We start from the raw sequence: 7,294 nt of genomic DNA, 5'->3' as shown, positions 1-7,294 counted from the left end.
CGATAGTATGAAAAGGAAAATAATGAAAAATAGTAGGTGAATATGGACTGGAAGAGAGGTTGGAAGAGGAAGCTGTCTGGTAAAAGTACAGACAAAGCATAATTTAATCGTTGCTAATACTTTGTTTAAGAATCATGAAAGAAGGTTGTACACTTGCAAGAGACCGGATGAATTTAACTGATGATAGGAAAAAAATAAAAAATGCAGCAAATGAGGCAAGCGAAAGTGAATACAAAAGACTAAAAATTATATTGGCAGGAAGTGCAAAATACACTCCTGGAAATTGAAATAAGAACACCGTGAATTCATTGTCCCAGGAAGGGGAAACTTTATTGACACATTCCTTGGGTCAGATACATCACATGATCACACTGACAGACCCACAGGCACATAGACACAGGCAACAGAGCATGCACAATGTCGGCACTAGTACAGTGTATATCCACCTTTCGCAGCAATGCAGGCTGCTATTCTCCCATGGAGACGATCGTAGAGATGCTGGATGTAGTCCTGTGGAACGGCTTGCCATGCCATTTCCACCTGGCGCCTCAGTTGGACCAGCGTTCGTGCTGGACGTGCAGACCGCGTGAGACGACGCTTCATCCAGTCCCAAACATGCTCAATGGGGGACAGATCTGGAGATCTTGCTGGCCAGAGTAGTTGACTTACACCTTCTAGAGCACGTTGGGTGGCACGGGATACATGCGGACGTGCATTGTCCTGTTGGAACAGCAAGTTCCCTTGCCGGTCTAGGAATGGTAGAACGATGGGTTCGATGACGGTTTGGATGTACCGTGCACTATTCAGTGTCCCCTCGACGATCACCAGTGGTGTACGGCCAGTGTAGGAGATCGCTCCCCACACCATAATGCCGGGTGTTGGCCCTGTGTGCCTCGGTCGTATGCAGTCCTGATTGTGGCGCTCACCTGCACGGCGCCAAACACGCATACGACCATCATTGGCACCAAGGCAGAAGCGACTCTCATCGCTGAAGACGACACGTCTCCATTCGTCCCTCCATTCACGCCTGTGGCGACACCACTGGAGGCGGGCTGCACGATGATGGGGCGTGAGCGGAAGACGGCCTAACGGTGTGCGGGACCGTAGCCCAGCTTCATGGAGACGGTTGCGAATGGTCCTCGCCGATACCCCAGGAGCAACAGTGTCCCTAATTTGCTGGGAAGTGGCGGTGCGGTCCCCTACGGCACTGCGTAGGATCCTACGGTCTTGGCGTGCATTCGTGCGTCGCTGCGGTCCGGTCCCAGGTCGACGGGCACGTGCACCTTCCGCCGACCACTGGCGACAACATCGATGTACTGTGGAGACCTCACGCCCCACGTGTTGAGCAATTCGGCGGTACGTCACCCGGCCTCCCGCATGCCCACTATACGCCCTCGCTCAAAGTCCGTCAACTGCACATACGGTTCACGTCCACGCTGTCGCGGCATGCTACCAGTGTTAAAGACTGCGATGGAGCTCCGTATGCCACGGCAAACTGGCTGACACTGACGGCGGCGGTGCACAAATGCTGCGCAGCTAGCGCCATTCGACGGCCAACACCGCGGTTCCTGGTGTGTCCGCTGTGCCGTGCGTGTGATCATTGCTTGTACAGCCCTCTCGCAGTGTCCGGAGCAAGTATGGTGGGTCGGACACACCGGTGTCAATGTGTTCTTTTTTCCATTTCCAGGAGTGTAGCTAAGCAGGGATGGCTGGAGGGCAGATGGGAGGATACAGAAGCATATATCACCAGAAAAATCATAGATGCCGCTTATAGAAAAATTAAAGAGGTCTTTGGAGAAAAGAGAAGGGAAAGCTGAAAGATGGAAGGAGTATATAGAAGGGCTATACATGGGAGACAAGGGTAATGTTATAGAAACGGAAGAGTACGTAGATGAAGATGATATGTGGAATATGATACTACGAGAAGAATGTGACAGATCACTGAAAGACCTAAATGAAAATAAGGTCCTTAGAGTAGGGTACACGCCGCCAGGACTACTGATAGCCATGGGGAGCCAGCCATGAAAAAACTCTTTCATTTCGTGAGTAAGATGTACGAGACATGCAAAATACCCTCAGACTTCAAGAAGAATGTAATAATTCCAAAACCAAATAAAGCAGTTACTGACATGTGTGAATATTACCGAACTATTAATAAGTCATGGTTGCAAAATACTAACACGAATACTTTACAGAAGGATGGAAAAACTGGTAGAAGCCAACATCGAGAAAGATTAGTTTGGATTCTGGAGAAATAAAGAAGCACGCAAGGCAATACTGACCCTAAGGCTTCTCTTAGAACATAGGTTAATGAAAGGTAAATCAAAGAAGTGATTTCTGGCGTTCTACAAGGTAGTGTTGTAGGCCCTTTGCTGTTCCTTAACTATATAAACGGTTTGGGAGACAATCTGAGCAGCCGTTTTAGGTTGTTTGCAGATTAAGTTTATCGACTAATAAAGTCATCAGAAGATCAATACAAATTTCAAAACGCTTTAGAAAAGATATCTGAAAGGTGCGAAAATTGGCAGTTGACCCTAGATAACAAAAAGTGTAAGGTCATTCACATGAGTGCTAAAAGGAATTCGTTAAACTTCGGTTACACGATAAATTAGTCTGATCTAAAAGCCGTAAATTCAACTAAATACCTAGGTATTTCAATTACAAACAACTTAAATTGGAAAGAACACATGGAAAATGTTGTGGGGGAGGCTAACCAAAGACTGTGTTTTATTGGCAGGACACTTAGAAATGTAACGGATATACTAAAGAAACTGCCTACACTAAGCTTGTCCGTCATCTTTTAGAATACTGCTGCGTAGTATGGGATCCTTACCAGATAGGACTGACGGAGTACATCGAAAAAGTTCCAAGAAGGGCAACACGTTTTGTATTATCGCGAAATATGGGAGAGAGTGTCACAGAAATAATACAGGACTTGGGCTGGACATCATTAAAAGAAAAGCGTTTTCGTTGCGATGGAACCTCCTCACGAAATTCCAATCACCAACCATTTCTTCCGAATGCGAAAATATTTTGTTGACACCGACCTACATAGGGAGAAACGATCACCACGATAAAATAAGGGAAATCAGAGCTCGTGCGGAAAGATCTAGTTGTTAGTTATTTCTGCGCGCTATGCGAGATTGGAATAATAGAGAATTGTGAAGGTGGTTCGATGAACCCTCCGCCAGCCACTTAAATGTGGTTTGCAGAGTATCCATGTAGACGTAGATGTAGAAATAGATGTAGATGTTTTTAGGGTTTACAGACTTACAGACATATTTTAACAAAGTTGACTGGAATACTTTCTTTGAAACTCTGAAGGTAGCAGGAGTAATAGCGAAAGGCTATTTACAACTTGTGTAGAAACCAGATGGCAGTTATAAGAGTCGAGAGGCATGAAAAGGAAGCAGTGGTTGAGAAGGGAGTGAGACAGGGTTGTAGCCTGTCCCCGATGTTATTCATTTTGAACATGAGCAAACAGTAATGGCAACCAAAGAAAAATTTGGAGAAGCAATTAAAGTTCAAAGAGAAGGAATAAAAACTTTGAGGTTTGCAGATGATATTGTGGTTCTGTCGGAGACAGCAAAGGACTTGGAACATTTTCTTGAAAGTAAGGTATAATATGAACTTCAACAAAAGCAGCCGGCCGCTGTGGACGAGCAGTTCTAGGCGCTTGAGGCCAAAAAAATGCGCTGATGCTACGGTCATAGGTTCGAATCCTGCTTTGGGCATCGATGTGTGTGATGTCCTTAGGTTAGATAGGCTTAAGTAGTTCTAAGTCTAGGGGACTGATGACCTTAGCTACAGTGCTTAGAGCCATTTGCACCATCTGAACAAAAGCAAAACAAGGATATGGAATGTAATCGAATTAAATCAGATGATGCTGAGGGAATTAGGTAACAAAACGAGACACAAAGTAGTAGATGAGTTTTGCTATTTTGGCAGTAAAAAAACTGATGATGAGCGAAGTAGAGAGGATATGAAATATAAACTGGCAATGACAAGAAAAATGTTTCTGAAGAGGAGAGATTTGTTAACATCGAACGTATATGTAAGTGTTACGAAGTCTTTCTGAAGGTGTTTTTTTTGAAGTGTAGCCATGTGTGGAACTGAAACATGGGCGGTAAACAGACAAGTAGAGAACATGGAATTTTGAAATGTTGTACTACAGAAGAACGCTAAAGCTTAGATGGGTAGATCGCGTAAGTAATAAGGAGGGACTGTATAAAATGGGAGGAAAATAAATTTGTGGCACGGCTTGACTAAAAGAAGGGATCGGTTGATAGGACACTTTCTGAGACGTCAAGGGATCACCAGTTTAGTACTGGAGGGAAGTGTAGGAGGAAAAATACCGAAGAGGAATACCGAGAGAGGAATACAGTAAGCAGACTCAAAATGATGTAATTTGTAGTAGTTTATCAGAAATGGAGAGGCTTGCACGGGCTAAGGTAACATGGAGAGCTGCACTAACCCGGTCTTCGGACTGAAGACCACAACAACAATAAAATTTAGCAACAAGAGTGAACATTTTGTCTGTTATGCTGCACTCGACACTTGGATTTAATTAAGAGTTTGTCTATAGAATGAATAAACGCCCAGAAGGAAACAATTCAGTTTGGATTTAAAAATAGTTTTGCTTCCTGTAAGGTCTTTCTGTGATATTGGGTAAATGAAAATATTTTGCGGTTGTGTTCTGTATCATTTTCTGAGACGAATACTGCTTTGTATTTGTTTTGAATGGCATACTTGTAAGACCTAACACTTTGAGAAGCATTTACAAGATGGAAATTGATAAAGGGTATGGTGAATGCAATCGGTCGTGCCCTTTCAAGGGAACCATCACGGCATTTTCCTGGAGTGATTTAGGGAGATCACGGAAATCTTAAATCTGGATGGCCGGATACGGGTTTGAACCGTTGTCTTCCTGAATGTGAGTCCAGTGTGCTAACCAGTGCGTCACCTCACACTGTGGCAATTAGTCAACACCATTTGCTTTATCTCTCAACTTTTATCATACACCAGCTTAGCGCCCGCTTCTTCACTCACGTAAATTCTATGATCTATACAGACCTTTTTTGCCATTCTTTAATCGAATTTTTATGTTGTTCCCAAATCGGAACTCATTGAAACTTTTCACGCTAAGTAAGGCAATAGAAGAATGCTCTTTTCCGAATGTATTTCTGGCCAAATAGCGACTCTGGTAGCTGGAATCAAGGTTGTAGTTAATCATGCCTTTTACGTTCTTATGGTGATATACTAAAACATATTTCTTTATAACTGACTGAGAAGCGCAATACCAGTTTCCACAGACTTGGATTTAAATTTCTCTAACCTAACGAAATATTTTCTTAAAATTTTCATCCTCTGTTTCACCCCCTTAGGGGTTGAATTTCTAAAAGCAGTGAAACATGTATTTTTTTACTTCTAACAGAGAAGCCAAATACAAATTCTCATGGATTTAACTCTGAAAATATTTTCATAATGAAATAATTTTATAAAGCTTTTCATCCCCTAATTCACTCTCTTAGGAGACTGAGTTTCCAAAAACACTGGAACACTTTTTTTTTATTTCAGACCGAGAAGTCAAAGACCTATTTTCGTAAATGTAGCTTTAAAAATGCTTTAATTGTTCTTTAGTAATGCTCTATTTAAAAAATTCATGCACTATTTTATCCCTTAGTAGATGACTTTTCAGAACTGCTGAGACAGGTATTTTTTTTATTCCTGACTGATAAACGAAACACCAATTTTCGCAGGTTTAACTTCAAAATTGCCTTAATTTTTTTTATTTATTTATTTATTTGTTTATTGTTCCGTGGGACCACATTTACGAGAAGTCTCCATGGTCATGGAACGAGTCAATACATGAAATTATAACACGATTATAGAAACAGATAAAATGAAATATCAGAAACATATTCAGGCGACAAGTCGTTAGTTTAAATAAAGAAAATCAAGAATGTAACACTGGAATCTGCTTAATTTTTTAGCTCTTCCAGGAGCTCCTCGACAGAATAGAAGGAGTGAGCCATGAGGAAACTCTTCAGTTTAGACTTAAAAGTGTTTGGGCTACTGCTAAGATTTTTGAGTTCTTGTGGTAGCTTATTGAAAATGGATGCAGCAGAATACTGCACTCCTTTCTGCACAAGAGTCAAGGAAGTGCATTCCACATGCAGATTTGACTTCTGCCTAGTATTAACTGAGTGAAAGCTGCTAACTCTTGGGAATAAGCTAATATTATTAACAACAAACGACATTAAAGAAAATACATACTGTGAGGGCAATGTCAAAATTCCCAGACTATTGAATAGCGACATACTTTCAAAAAATATTTCGGTCCCTATTTCACCCCCTTATGAGTAGAATTTCGAAAAAAAAAAATCCTTCTTAAATGACGTATACGGTACAAGATCAACACGTTCTCCAAATTTCAAGTTTCTATCTATCCTATCCCAGTCACGACATTGCCTTGAAAGTGTGATGTCTTGACTGTCATTTTCGTGGAGCTATTGTCATCTCTAGTTAGCATAGATACTATACGTTATTGTGTCCTATGCATTGACTGAGATAAAGATGTTTTCAAACTGATAAAACAATAATGACGTCAGTACCAAGGAGAGGCTGCCCTACTACTCTTGGCTCAGTGTCCAACCGAGGAGCCGACGTTGTCTTTAGTAATAAGGTTTCACTCCTACTGATAAACTCGCCCCAAATGCGCACACATTAGAGTGTGGAAGTGACACTCGTATGCTCCTGTGGTCAGACGATGAGTCGTGTGAGCTGCACGCTGCTCTTTTCCTTCTCCGGAACGACGCTCCTGGACGGAGATACTCGAGTCCCGCGCAGGATTGGGACAAACAGGAAGCAGCTCCTGTTTCGCCGGTGTCACGCCACGCCCACAGCTGTCCGGCACTTAGCATGCGCAGTAACGAGGTTTACCCGAGTTCGTGGCAGAGAGGCAATTAGGCCGGCTCCAGCCCACTTTGCCCGCTTGTTGCGCTGCCAGATGGGTTTCGAAAGACGCGGCTGCACTAATTGAGGCGTTAACATGGGGACGCCAGTAAGTCATGAAAAGCGAATTAGACAGGAGAAGCTATAATCAGTTTTGACACTACGAAATGCGGAGCTGTATTTGCAAAATTGTTACAGAAACTCCAAATTAACTTTACATATATCTCTACAGCTATCAGTCGCATTTGTGTAGAAAATATAAATATGTTGTAGGAAGAGTGCGGTAAATTGCATGATAATTGCCGTTCATGTAATCCAACATCGCCAGGAGGTCTTCGTT

Source organism: Schistocerca piceifrons, chromosome 2 (assembly GCF_021461385.2).
Source record: "Schistocerca piceifrons isolate TAMUIC-IGC-003096 chromosome 2, iqSchPice1.1, whole genome shotgun sequence".
NCBI classification, from domain to species: Eukaryota; Metazoa; Arthropoda; class Insecta; order Orthoptera; family Acrididae; genus Schistocerca; species Schistocerca piceifrons.
The sequence above is the reverse complement of the archived record's forward strand: the minus strand, read 5'-3'. Positions refer to the sequence as shown.